A 15,381-nucleotide genomic window follows, 5' to 3' on the forward strand; every position below is an offset into this window, starting at 1 on the left:
GTGTTGGGACAGACTTTAGCTGTGGAGGCTTTACATATGCCACTAATTTTCCTCTAGTAAGTTCCCTGAGGATTTTTGGCCAGACAATCCTAGAAATGCCATACTTGGATAGAGTGCACTTAGTTCACAAATGGAATAGAGCTGAGAAATTCAGAGACAAAAAGAATACATACTGTTAGTGCCCTCAGATTTTTCGCTACTTCTCTACTTATTCTACTTCTCAGTGCACAAACTTCTACAAACATGGAATGGTGACTTACACCTACACAATTTTCTCTGGAGAATTCCACCTTGCTGAGAAGAGCTGTGTCACTCTGATGGGTCACAGTGTTCCCAGGAGACTCAGAGCCCTACCAATCACCCAAACCCCTGGAGCATCCACAACTTATTGGCACTACCGTGCACAGTCTGAGCAACTTTCTGCATGATGGAATGTCCACATTAAAATTCATGGTCCCAACAGCCCTCTTCACCATCCCCCTACCTGAATTATCCAAGACTGAGCTTAGTGACAATGCAAATGTAGCTCCAGCTATAGTAGTTCTTTTCCATTCTGTTCTCATTCTGTTCAAATCCCTCCAAGAGTCCTACTTCTAGAGACCTTGACTTAAAATTGGCTTTCAACAAATATTACATGTTCTCAGTCATGTGTTGAATCTAGACCAAAAGGAAATGGATATCATGGGAGTAAAACAGTGACTATCTGGGTAGGTGGGAAGGCCAAAGGAGAGGACAATAGGGGAAGTATGACTGTGAACAAAGTGCTTTGTATGCATGTATGAAAATAGAATCATGAAACCTACTAAAATTGTTTAAGATGGGTGAAAGGGTTAAGAAAGAGTAACAGAAGGTGAATTTGATCAAAGTACATTAAAAGCATGTATGGAAATATAACAATAAAGTTGCTTTGTGCAATTAATATACACAAAAGTATGATTTTCAAAAAATTTAGTTTGATTCTTTTTTTTCCCACCAGAGTATGCCACAGGAGATATTTATCTGTCAGAGAATATGCTTTCAGGATCATGGTACCAGTTTGGGAGGGAGGAAGAGTCTAATTTGCATTCCCAATAAATTCACTTTAAGCAGAATCAATGATTGCTGGAAAGGTATTGAGACGTGTTGCTTAAGGATGGCAATACACTTAGAGAGCTGTGCTGCTGAACACATTTGTTATTATGGGAACATTTTAGAATACAATGAGAAATATCCAGCATATATGTCAATCACTTGACATGGTCTCTTTTTTTTTTTTTTGGTGATGGTACTGGGGTTTATACTCAGAACCTCACACTTAGGCATTCTATCACTTGAGCTACTATATCAGCCCTATTTTTGTTGGGTGTTTTTGAAATAGGATCTTGCTTTTTGCCAAGCTGACTTTGAAACTCTGTCCTCCTGTTCTCTGCCTCCTGGGTAGCTATGATTACAGGTAAAAGTCATTGTTGCCCAGCAACATGATCTCTTAATACAATCAAGAGGTGAACTGAACAGGGTGTCTGAGGCATAACATATCACTGACTTTATGATAAAAAATTTTATATCCACAAGTGCATTGCAAAATCACAATAAATTACAAATATATTCAGTATGCAAACCAGCAACATAATTGTTTGTTAGGATTTTGATCAATGAAGGTCTGTGCATAATGGTATTCACTGTACTTTTTATCTGACTGCAGTGCAGTTGGTTTGCTTAAAGAAGTGTCACTACACATAAACAAGGCACTATACTGTGACATTAATATGCATTTGACATCACTAGCTCCATTGCAATCATGTGTGGTCAATATACTCTCAACAAAATGTTATTAGGCAGTGCATAACTACATTCCATATTGAATGTGTAACGTGATTAAGGAGGTTAAGTGCTTAACAATTGTTTGTTTTTAAAAGAGAATACTTCAGTTCAGCAGTAACAGATAACTTTACCCTTCATGCTTTTACAAGTTTATGTTTCTATAATTTTTCTTTTTCTGACTTCTCTTTAACCACATATGATCTTCAAGACCCATCCCAAAGGTTATCTCACCATAAAACAATCAGTGAACATGAGACGGACTTTTTTTTTCTCACTCTGCTGTGAGTTTTTGTGGTTTTAACTTCTTGTGTGTTCTAAATATTGAAATAAAGCAGTGTGTGTCTTGTAACATCCCTGGTTTGTTAGAATTCCTCCCAGGATCTCACCAATGTATACTCAATAAAAGTGTACACTGGTGACCTGTCATCAGAAAATGCAGTCTAATTTAACAACTGTAAGAAGGCTCATTTTACTTGGAGAATCTACTTGAATACATGTGGCCAAATATGAATGCCAAGAGGGTAAGGAGGATGTAAAGAAGAGGGAAAAAGAAACTAGAGGCTGGCTATGTTTCAAGGGCTTGAACAGGTCAAGCATTCAGTTTAGTGCTCAGAACACTCTTATCAGACAAAACCTAGTCATTTCATATTTCAAAGCTGGAAGTCTTCACTGCCAATAACACCACAGTAGCTACCTTCTTCATCACGACCCAGTTGGTGAATAGCAGATGAATCATGGGACATTGAAATGCAGGATTTCAGACAAATACTACAGATTTTTGTGGCAGCAAGGATAAGGTAACCCTGCTTTTTCTGCCAACTAAGATAACACCAATATCTAAGGGGAGCATAATGTACATTGACTATTCCTTGAATTAGCTTTTTATAGTGCACAACAGGTAGGTGATGGAACAGGCAGGCATTTGCCTACCTGTCTGTCTGCTGGCTTGGAAGTGACTTTTTTTTTCTTTTCTTTTTATTCCTTCCTGTTGTGGTTGGTACAGCAAAAACAATAATGCAGAGAACTACAGAAAGAGCTCTCCAAGCATCTGGATGCCTGAACCCAACAAAATATGCACGGACACAGAACCTCTGACTGCCATCTGCCTTCTCTGCCCTGGAGCTGACCTGAGCAAGTCTGTAACCCCACCAGATGAGCATCCATTTTGAGAGAACCACATAGTCTAGTGCAGCTGAGGTGCCAATTGCACCTACACTGGACAAAACTGGTGGCCAAATACATTGAGGGAACATTTCTTCTCTTTCTGGAGGTGAGAGGAAGAATGCAGAGATGAATTTGCCCATGTTTGATGTAGGGTAACTCAGCAGCACTGTGGTGAGAGATACACATCACACTGCCTCGGAGAAACTGGGAAGGAGATGAAACTCACAGACTTCTAAGAGAAAGCACAATTCTAGCTCAAAGACTTGTCCTGTGAGTGGAAGGTGCTGGCAACTGCTCACATACCATCTCCACTTGGGAGCATGTCTAAGAACCCACCTGTAACAGAGCGCCAATCCCACTAAGGGGAGCCTGGGTTCAACACCCTGAGCTGATCTCCCCCAAAGCTCTCTGATAGGGAAGGTCAACCTCCATTGCCACTTAATCCAGCATACCAACCTTAAGAAGGTACAACATCATGGTCAACAACCCTGTGAAAAACATCAGAATCTGAATTTGAAATCAGAATAAAGAATCCAGAACATTCATTGAACTGATTTTTTAATATATTTTTTAAGTTTTAATTTTAGTATTTATTTTCTTCATTTTTTCTTCCATTTTACTGTTACCTACCTCTGTCTTCCATTATTTCTAAACACCAATTTGCTTAACTCTCTATTTCTCCACTTTTCTTTCTCTCCCTCAATTTTTGTCTCTTCTTTTTTCTTCTTCTCTCACTTCTTTTCCTCTCTTCACATTCATCTCCTCCCCCTCCCTTTTCCCCACTGCCCCAACCTGCTCAACACTCACCATACACTAAATAGTCTACTATACCAACTTCATATGCTACCCCGTCCTTCCTATCTCATGACAATCACCAACAACAGCACCTTCCTCCCACAATGACTGAACTGAACCTCAACACACATTAAAGACTTACTACCCTATAACTCCCATGCTTTGCATCCTGTTTTCCCTCATCCTACCCCATTTCTACCCTCTCCTCTAGCTCTGTTTTTTTAAATACCTAAGTATCTATCTCTATCCAAACAATCATTATGTCCCTAATTCCCACTGCTTGTAGGTAATATCACCAAGGGGCTCTCTGTATATTATGTATATAATGGCTCTGGCATTGAACCAGTGAATTTGTTTTTGTTAATTAAAAATCCAAGTCAGGGAGCAGAAATAGCACATCAAACTAGTCAATGACTAAGCCAGTCATAGTACAGTAGTTGAGTAAAGGGACAGAAAACAGGTGATTAAAACCCCAAGTGGCCAATTAATAACTGACATTATAGAATCATGGAGAGAAGAAGGCAAGGGAATACAACCCTTCACTAACATTAATAATTTAATAGAAGATATAGTGGGAAAATGAATTCTCAGTTGCTGACCCCAGTAGAATGATAAGTATGTCTAATGAACTAAAGAGGCCCATAATAATATGCTCAAGGAAGAGCTCAAAAAGGATCACATGGAAAATGAAAGGAAAATGAAGAAGCAAGAGAGAGGGAAAGATCAAGAAATAATCTGTGTCCTTGGCAAGCAGCAGGTCTTTATTAGGGAGAGGAAACCTGAGAGAGGCCCCTGGCCATCAGAGTGACATTCTGAGAGTGTTGACAACATGCCTTTCTTACAGGCTGGGGTTTTTAAGCATCCTATTGTGGGAAAAGGAAGGTTGGAAGGGGATGGGCATTTAAAAAATGACTGATAAGTGAGAATAAGGGAGACAGGGGACATATAGTGGACATTATTGGGAAGGTCATTGGGGTTGGGTAGCCAGTCATACGTGTTGTTATTGTCTGACTCTTTTTTAAAAGGTAGCCATGTTTGCATTGTTTCAATGTTTCTCAATGTTCCAGAACTCAGGATATTATATATGTATATACATATATATATGTATATGTATATATGTATATACATATATATACATATATATATTTATGTATGTACACGTGTGTGTGTGTGTGTGTGTGTGTGTGTGTGTGTGTGTGATAAGAGACATTGGTTCTGGCCAATATTCCAGAATATTGGAATATTGAGAATTTCAATATTCCAGAATATTGGAACTCAGGATATTATATATGTATATACATATATATATGCATATGCATATATGTATATATGTATATACATATATACATATATATATGTATGTATGTATGTACACATGTGTGTGTGTGTGTGTGATAAGAGACATTGGTTCTGGCCCCTATTTCATCTTGGCCAGGGATGATGTGGGGAGTTTTTCAGCCTGGAGAGCTTGTAGAAGCCTAAGACTTTAAATTGTTCCCCTGAGGGGGCCTGAAAAATGGCAGTAATACACTCCTGTAAAAATCTTGAAAGATATTAATAAAACATGGTAGAAACATTAAAGCCAGACAAACAAGAATGAGAGGAACCACCAATGGAATGAGCCATGGGGATAAGGAGGAAAGGAGATCAGTAGGCTGTGAGCATGTTAGCTGTTGTGCCCTATCTCTAAGTTTTTTCACTCTGTCTCTAACTATGCCAGATTTATTGGTAAAGAAATAACAATTCTCTCCTAAGAAGAGTCATGTACCACCTTCTTCAGCTGTGAGGAGATCTAAACTCCTCCTGCTTTGTAGGACCACCACTGCTAACAAGTTGATCTAATCCTGGACTGCAAAAATCTGTAAGGAAATGTTATTAAGTCTTTTTTTTTGAGCAGTGCCATAGTTTTTGGAATTGGCTGATTGACACTCCTAATCTGACCAATCCTGTCCCAATCCTAGTTTAGGGGCCCAGTCCCACTACTAGGGGCTAAGGCAATATATCTTTTTGTGCATATAAAGCTGACAATGGGGACAGGAATTATTTCTGTGTTGATAGTGTAGAAGACAGGGGAATCAGAAAAAAAAAGCATACAAATTCCCATCCAGTTAGCAGGTAGACACATTCATGTGTGGGAGCCACACAGAAAGAAGATTCCTGAAGAGAGGAAGAAGCATCCCATTAATTCAAAAGAGAGAAGAGGTTCTAGCCTGTCTTCATTTTGTTCTCTTTCATATGAGTGAAAAGAGATAGAGAGGCAGGCCATTAAAAGGGGTTGTAAGAGAGGGGAAGAAGCATTAGTGGGCGTCAGGTATTTCACAGTAAGTCGGTGGATTAGCAGGTAGAGGAAAAGCCAGGAGTGAGATGTGAATAACAGTTTGTAATCACTTTTGGAGAAGGGATTTGGGCAGAGTCCAGGTATGTTAAAGACAAGAATGTCACTGGGGAGGAGTCTCCCATTACAGAAGTCTGACTTTTCTGTAGTGAAGTTACCCTGGGGGGGAAGGGATGAAAGTGTGCCAGAATGGATAAGTTGGAGGTCAAGAAATAAGCCATTTTGATGTGTTTATACCTATTGTCCTTTGGTTAAAGAATTGGAATTGACTATTATGTTGGGTGTTCGGGGAAGAGAGTCTGTGTGCATCAGGAAGTATTAAGAAAGCTTATGGGTTTTGAATCTGGGAAATGGGTTTTCTGTATACATATAGAGGTGAGGTCCCATAGAGGTCAGCTTGTGCTATAGAGCCTGTCATAGGAGGGAGTGTTTTTAAGGTGATGGAATGTTGTCAGTTTTCTAGTAGAGGTGTTAATTGGAATTTTAGATCAAATAGTGCCTGAGAAGCAGTTTCAGCATTATTGCTCTGTGAATGACAGGCAAAGAACATGGAGCCTAGGTAGGTGGAGTTCTGATATAAGGTTCTTTGGTGTTAGTCCATTCTACAGAGTGTCCAGCCCTTTTCAGTGTATCTGTGCAGATCCAGCGTGGGGAGAGATTACTATTAACAGCTAAAAGTAGTTGGGGTAGAGGCATTAATCAAGGGAGAGTACCCACTTAAAAGCAGTGTGACTGTCACTGGTTGCTGGAGAGATAGTGAGAGGATTACCTGTGTAAAAAGGGTAGAGGTAAAGAAGGGAATCATTATGAGAAAAATGGTGAGGGTTAAATGGGAAGAAAAGGCAAAAGGAAAGTAAGAGTATTTGGTTGTGTGAGAACTCAATGAGATCTCCTTGTAGATAAAGGTCTGAGACAAGCTGTGTGAAGTTTTCTTGTGGTAAGTAATAATTGTTAATTTGGCTTTGGAGAACATGGAAGAAGGTCTGATACACTTGGAGAAGTCAATTTATCAGTCTCCTGGATAGAGGGCAGATGGGTGATATGGATCTTGGTGGGTCACGTCCTGGAGCAGGATGGAGCAGGAGGAGGTGGTGCATCGGGGGGAGGGGGAGAAGAGGCTCATTTAGTAGAAGAGACATGTATCCAGGGTTTATATTTCTATAGTTTAATGGCAATGGAGTTCTTAAAATAAACTGTAGTGGGCCCTTCCAAGGAGATTGTAAGAGAAGAGGAGTTATTGTTCCCTTGTAATAAACCCATTCTCTGATCTATACTGGGATTGCAGGAGAAAGAGAGGTGGGTTTTGGGAAGTGGGTGTCTAGGTGAGTCAAAAGTGGTGTTCTCATGTAGGGAAGTAAAGAAGAAAGCAGAGAAAGGGGAATGTTAGAGGGCATTGTAGGAAGACACGGTGTTACTAGTGGGCACCCATACATGGCCTCAAAAGGGCTGATTAGCAAAGGCTTTTGAGGGAGGACTCAAGTATGGATGAGAGCTAAAGGTGATAGTTTGACCCAGTCCAGTTGAAGCTCCTGAGTAAGTTTGGTGAGTATGTTTGTTAAGGTATATTGGCCTTTTCTACTTTTCCAGAGGATTGTGGATTGCATGGGATATGGAAGTGCCATTTTGACCCAATAAATTATTGGCCAATGATAGAAATAAATTCGAGCCCATTATCTGACTGTAGTGATGTGGGGATTCCAAAACAGTGAATGATTTCCCTGTAAAGTATGTTGGCCACTGTGGAGGCTTTCTTATTTGTAGTGGGGAAAACTTTGATCCATACTCTTAAGTTGTCAATGAAGACTAGAAGTCTAGGATATATCTGATGCATTCCATCAGGGGAACATAAGTAAAATCTACTTGCAAGTCTGACCTGGATGACTGAACTCTTGCCTGATGGGTGGGAAAGGAGGGGGCAGGGTGTTTGATAAGGGGTTAGTTTTGAAGCACTGTTGCAATACAATGCAATTTCCTTTAGTGTTTTGTGGAATATAGCATTAGGGGCAATATGAGTTTTAATAAAATGAAATAAAGATAGAGGGTTAGAGTGGAAGACTTGATGGAGGGCAGTTAGTATGGCTTTAATTTCTTGTTCTGACAGAACAAGAGTATTATTAAGAAACCAGTATTTATGCTGGCTATCCCCTGAATTTTTAATAGTTCTGTCTCTTTTTGTGTGTAACTATAATGAATTGGTAGAATGGTCTGGGGGTGCTTCTTGGGCTGCCTGTTTAGCTCTGGTACCTGCCAAATTATGGGTAATAGATCTGAAGGTGATGCCCTTTTGATGTCTCTTACAAAGATGGATGACAGCTTTGTGAGGAAGAGTGGCTGCTTGCAAATTGGCCATAATATGTTTTGCATTGTGGATCTCTTAGTTGTAAAGAAGCCCTGTTCTCTTTCTTATTTGGTATTAGAATGGATGATATTGTATTTGTATTTTGAGTCTATATAAATGATATCTGTCTTGTCTTTTGCCCTTTATAATACTCATATAAAAGCATGCAGTTCTGCTTGTTGGGAGGCAGTTGTAGGAGGAAGGTTGTTTGTTTCTATTATGATACGTGTTTATTAATTGGGTGTTCCTCAACTACTGTGTATGCTGCTGTAGCTGTAGAGGTAGTGGAGGCCCTCATAGAGCTGTTGTCTATAATCCAGGTGGGGGCATTGGTTATGGGGGTATCCAGGATGTAGTGAAAGGTAGTAAATGAGTCAACAAGTACCTCAATACAGTCATATGCTGGGGGCTTGGCATCAGGTGGGATATCTGAGGGTAAGAGGTTAGCAGGGTTTAGTTGCTGACATCACCAGAAAGTTAGATCAGGTTGTAAGAGAAAGGAGTGTAAGATCTGAACACATGATGGGGAGATGGAGTTAAGAGCTTTGTGGCTAATTAAGTCTTTAATGTTGTGAGATGACCAGACTGTCATAAGTAAATTGAAAGTTGAAAGCTTCTGGTATTAAGAGAGCTGCTGGGGCCAATGCTATTGGGCAAGTTGTCCAATTGCTGTAAATAGCATCTAGTTGTTTTGAGAGGAAGGCTATTGGAACTATTGAATCTCCTGAACTTTGGGCCACCAAGCCCAAAGCTTGGCCTTTGTCTGAATGTAGGTATAGATGAGTAATTTTGTTAGTATTTGGAATGGAGACTGCAGGTGTACTTGATGAAGTTTGTTTGAGGAGATTAAAAGGGATCAGAAGGGCAAGATAAAGGATTATCTGGGTCCCCTCTAGCAGCCTCATATAGTAGTTTGCTGTTATTAAGTAATTATGAATCCAGATTCCAAAAACCCCAGTTAGTCCTAGAAAAGGAAGGATATCTCTTTTTGTCTGAGGGGAAGGAATTTGGAGTATGGTGTTTTTTTTGTTTTGAGATATTTGACAATATTCCTGAGTTAATAAAAGTCCCATGAATGAGACTGAAATTGAGATAAGTTGGACCTTATTTATGGTAGCCAATATTCTCAGTGTGTTAATGAATTAAGAATAATGGTGTCTGTTTTACATAAGGATTTTGAGGGGCTATGTAGAAGGAGCTCATCTACATATTGGATGAGCTTGCTTGGGACAAGATTGAGGGAAATGAGATTCTGCTGTAGGGCTTGGCCAAAAAGGTGAGGAGAGTCTCTGAATCCCTGGGGGAGAACCATAAGATTAATTTTTGAGTGTGATGGGTAATGGGATCTGTCAACATGAAAACAAATAAGGGTTGGGAGGAGGGATGTAAGGGGATTATAAAGATGGTGTCCTTGAGATCTAGAACTGAAAAGAAAGAGGTTTGGGGAGGAAGCTGGGAGTGAAGAGTATATAGGTTAAGATCCACAGGATGAATAGGATTTATGGAAGCACTGATTTTTCTCAGGTCTTTGACTAGTCTAAAGGAGCCATTGGGTTTTTTAACTGGGAGGATGGGAGTGTTACAAGGGGAGATAACAGGAATTAAGAGATGAGAGATTTTAGGATGTGAGGGCGATCTGGCTGCGACATCTGTCACCTCATTGATCACCAGGGTTGATTCGGCTGATCTGGCTGGCTAGGCGGGTGTCCCCTTCCTCCCTCACCGCTCCATGTGCGTCCCTCCCGAAGCTGCGCGCTCGGTCGAAGAGGACGACCATCCCCGATAGAGGAGGACCGTTCTTCGGTCAAGGGTATACGAGTAGCTCCGCTCCCCTGCTAGAACCTCCAAACAAGCATTCAAGAGATGAGAGATTTTAAATTGATCTATAAATAAATTTAATTCCATATGTCCCTCCCTGCCCAGGGGATATTGTGGGATGATGATGGGGATGGACAGGTCTTTAAGAGTATTTTTAACAGGAATATGATGTGAAGCTATGGAGGGGTGGGAAGTGTCCAAAATTTGGGGACTGACTTTCTGTAAGAGGTGGGGAGAGGATTTGGGCTATTGAAAGTACTGTACACAATGAATAAATTTTATGGGATGGCCAGAATTAATGGATGGGATAAAAATGTTTTGAGTACATTTCATCCTAATATTGGAAAGGGAAAAGATGAAATAAACAGTAAAGGTTGGGTAAAGGACATAGACTCAAAAGTACAATAAAGAGGGGATGTTATGTTGTGTGTGCTTGGTAGACCTTCTACTCCAACAACAGGGAAGGAGGCCTTTATAAGGGGACACACATATTCAATTAAAACTGATTTCGGTGCCCAGTATCAAGGAAGAAAGAAATATGTTTTCTAGTACTGTCCCAGTTACTATGCATCAGTGGACTCACCAGTGGAGGGGACACTCTAATCTGGGTTTGTCAATCTCTTAGCAGAAACATTAAAATTGGCTCGTGAGTTGGGGTGCTATTAGGAATTTGAGGCTGTATGTGAGGAGAAATCTGTTTTACCTGTGGACAGTCCATCCTGCAGTGTCTCCATTGTCCACAATGTAGGCAGACCTTGTTAGTGGAGGTGGATTATGGCAAGATTTTGCCAAGTATCCTTTGTTTCCACATTGCAAGCAGACTTCAGAGGACTGTTTGCCAGGTCCCTTAGGATGGGTTTTTTGGGGTAGTATGGAGTGCCTGGTTTTGATTTTGGAGGATGGAGGCCAACATTTGATATTATCTGTGGGTATTTTTGTCCCTTAATTGTTTGACTTCCTTTTTCTTATTGTTAAAAACCTTAAAGGCTGTGTTTATTAGCACTTGTTGGGGGATCTGGGGACCCTCTTCAAGTTTTTGGAGCTTTATTCAGATGTCTGGAGCTAACTGACTGATAAAGTGGAGATGTGAGAAAATACATCCCTCTTGGGGTCGGGGTTTAAATTAGTGTATTTAATCATTGCCTCCATGAAGCAATTAAGAAAGAGGTCAGGTTTTCATCTGTACTTTTTGGGATTACTTTGATCTTATTGTAGTTGACTTGTTTATGGCTATTTTTGTCCATATCTGCCAATAGATAAATCATATGATCTCAAAAATTTGATCTTAGGTCCCAATCTTGATAGCACCATTGAGGCTTGGTCTTACATAATGGCTTAGTAGTGGGGGGATGTCTATTGGGATGATTAGCATGTTGTTCCACTGCCTTCCATATTCTCTCCTTTTCATCCTTTGTGAGAGTGTCATTAATGATGTTATAAATGTTACCCCATGTGAAGATATAAGCTTAAGTAAGATGGAGAAAGTTTTTATGTTATCTTGTTGGATTGTCTGAAAAGGAGCCCAATTGTTGTTCAGTGTGGGAGATTTCTAACATACAAAAAGGGATATGGACTCTGATTGTTCCTTCACTCCTGCCACCTCATAGGAGGACAATGGGGACTGGAGGGGGATGGGGATGTGTAGATAAGGATAGCTTCAGGAGTGTGGGAGCATGTGTTCAGGATCAAGTGTGAGTATGATAAAAAGGAAGGGAGAGGACCAAGATTGAGGAAAGGCTTTCTAAGGAAAGAGGGCAGGAAGAGTCTTATGGAGAGGAGAGGGGGCTTGGAGGCACTGGGAACACTGGAGGAGTTGGGTTGAGGGTAGGGGGGACTGGTAAGGAGGTTGTTTGTAGGCAGGATCTGGATCAATAGTTGATGTGAGGGGATTGGGGGCAGAAGCTGAGGGGGAAGGGTGAGAATCAAGAGGAAGGACTTGGAGGAGGGTTGCAGTTTGAACAAAGGGAAGGTCAGGGCTTGAGATAAAAGAAAGCCTGAAGATAAGGGGCCTCTAGCCATTTGTCATTTCTCACAATAAAATTATCAAGATCTCAGAGAGTATTGGGATCAAAAGTGCCAAATTTAGGCCACTTTGAAGAGTTATCTAATCTATATTGTGGCCAAATTTGCATGGAAAAATGGATGAACTTTGTTTATTTTACATCACTCTTTATGCCTAATTTCATGAAGTTATGTAGAAGACACCCCAGGGGTGAGTCAGAGGGAATTTTAGAGTGAGTATTGCCCATGACTGTGGTTAGAAATTTTTCTCTAGGGTGTCTCCCAGAGAAATCATACAAAACTGGTAAAAATGAACCTAGGGCAGTAGACAGACATCTCTAACCTATGTAGCAGTTGCCAGAGTCACCGGAAGCCAAACACCCACAGGGGGAGTGTGCCAGACAGGCCAGGTCTTTTTCACTCATCCCTACAGAAATTGGAGCCAGTGTTGAGTAGGCAGAGTTGAATTGGTGAAGGGCCCTGTAAGAGGTCAAAGGAATGCATAGTTAGGGGTTTATTCATGACCAAAAGTTCAGACCCCAGAGTAGGGTGACTATTAGGAAGAAAAAGCTGACTATCAATAACTTTTTGACTCAAGTCAAGAAGGTTGCCCCTAACACTATGTCCAAAAGAACTGTCAGTATGATGGGGACACTTAGCAGAAAGTATAATAGTGATAGTCATATAGAAGATAGTGAGGAGGGAAAGAACAGGGAGAAAGAGAGTTTTGGAGAGAGGTTGGGAAGTATGGGGATGGAGTTAGGCACAGTCACATCCTTCCTGGGAGCTTAGGCACCTCCTAGCCCTAGTGCATTTGCATAAGCCCTGGAATGCAGACCCCAAGGGGTGCATCATTGACCATATGAGGGTTGCCATGGAATTGCAGTAGCCTGAGAAGGGTGTTCCCCCTCCTTGAAATTCTCTTCCAGATTTTGGCACCAAATGAAAAGAAAATGAACAAGCAAGGGAAAGAGAGACAGAGAAAGAATCTGCAACCTTTGTAAGCTATGGGTGATTATTAGGGAGACGAGACCTGAGAGGGACCCTCAGACATCAGAGTAACACTCTGAGAGGGGTGAGAGCACACCTGTCTTACAGACTGTGATTTTTATGCATCCTATAGTAGGAAAAAAGAGGTTGGAGAAGGACGGACATTAGAAAAATGCCTGTGAAGGGGGAATAGGGGAAGATGTTGGAAATTATCACGAAGTTCATTGGGGCTGGGAAGACAGCCATATGTGTTGTTTTTCTCTGGCTCTTTTATCAATAGTAGCCCTGTTGGCATTTCTACACTGTTTCTCAATATTCCAACGGAAATACTTCTGGAGGAGCTTCAAGAAAACCTTAGAGAGAATATACAAAACCAACTAAAAAATATCAAGACAATACAAATAAAAAGTTCAGAAGGCACAAGATCAATTGAAGGAACTCAGAGAGGACTTCAGAAACTCCAAAATGAACATAAAGAAATTATTTTTTAAAAAAGAACTAAATGAAAAAAAGAAGACAGCACAAGATATGAGAGAGGAGTTTAACAAAGATATTGAAAACCTCAGGAAAAAGAAGCTGAAATGCTGCAGATAAAAATTTCTTTAAATCAAATCAAAAATAAAGCTGAAAGCCACTTATGTAGACTAAAATCAAGTGGAAGCCAGAATTTCAGTGCTGAAAGACAAAATAGATGTTAACATAAAAAAAAAGAATATTTTTTAGACAAAAGACTCAAGGGCTATGAATGGAATACACCAGAACTCAGAAATTCCATTAAAAGAACAAAGCTGTGAATCATGGGCATTGAAGAAGGAGAAGAGGAGGAAGCCAAAGTTACATATAATATATTCAACAAAATAAAAACAGAAAATTTCCCAAATCTCAAGAAAGAGATGCTGACTTAGTATGGGAAGCTTCAGGACACCAGGCACACATGACCAAAATAGAACCTCTCCACAGCATATTTTCATTAAAACAACTAGCACATAGAACAAGGAAACAATATTGAAGGCAGTAAGAGAGAAAAGTCAAATAACATATAAAGGTAAAGTCACCAAAATAACAGCAGATTTCACAAGAAACCTTAAAAGCAAGGGCATGGAGTGAGGTATTTCATGCACTGAAAGAAAATAATTTCAGTCCTGGGATACTCTACCCAGCAAAGTTATCATTAAAATTGATGGAGGAAAAAAATTCTTCTGTGATAAACAGAAATTGAAAAAATAGATGACCACCAAACAACCACTATAGAAGATTCTGAAAAGAACCCTTCACACAGGAGATGAAAACAAACATAAGGATGAAAGGGCAGAAAATACTAAACCTCAGGAGAAGAGCAGACAAGTACTCAAAGTGTATCACGTAAGTGGATGCATACACATAAATCCTTAACAACCAAAAAAGTAAATGGCAGGAGTCTCACATACCTCTCACTATTAACACTGAATGTTAACAGACTCAACTTCCCCATCAAAATAAATTATTTGGCACACTGGATTAAAAAGGAAGACCTGACAATCTATTGTTTACAAGTAATCCACCTTATTGACAGAAAGAAACATTGTCTTAAAGGGAAAGAGTGGAAGAAGATTTACCAAGCTAATGGTCCTGAAAACAGGCAGGAAGAGCAATACTTATATCAGATAAAGTGGATTTCAAACCTAAATTGGTCAGAAGAGACAAAGTAGGGCACTTCATTCTAATAAAAAGAGCAATATAGCAAGAGGAAATAAAAATGATCAACTTATATGCACCCAATTTTGGTGCACCCAACTTCATTAAACATACATTAATAGACATAAAATAACAGACAGATTACAACATAGTGGTGGGAGATTGTAATACTCCTCTATCACCAAGAGATGAGTAATAAAAAGAACAAAATCAACAAAGAAATTCAACAGAAAGACACCATAGATGCAATGGACCTGACAGATGGCTACATAGTGTTTCATCCTGCAACAGCACAATTTACATTCTTCTCAGAAGTCCATAGAACTTTCTCCAAGATAGACCATGTACAAGGGCACAAACCAAGTCTCTAGAGATATAAGAAAATTGAAATAATCCCCTGCATACTGTCTGCCCACAACCCAACAAAACTAGAACTCAAAAACAAAAGAAGCAGAAGAAAATACTC

Source organism: Castor canadensis, chromosome 3, assembly GCF_047511655.1.
Source record: "Castor canadensis chromosome 3, mCasCan1.hap1v2, whole genome shotgun sequence".
Classification (NCBI taxonomy): domain Eukaryota; kingdom Metazoa; phylum Chordata; class Mammalia; order Rodentia; family Castoridae; genus Castor; species Castor canadensis.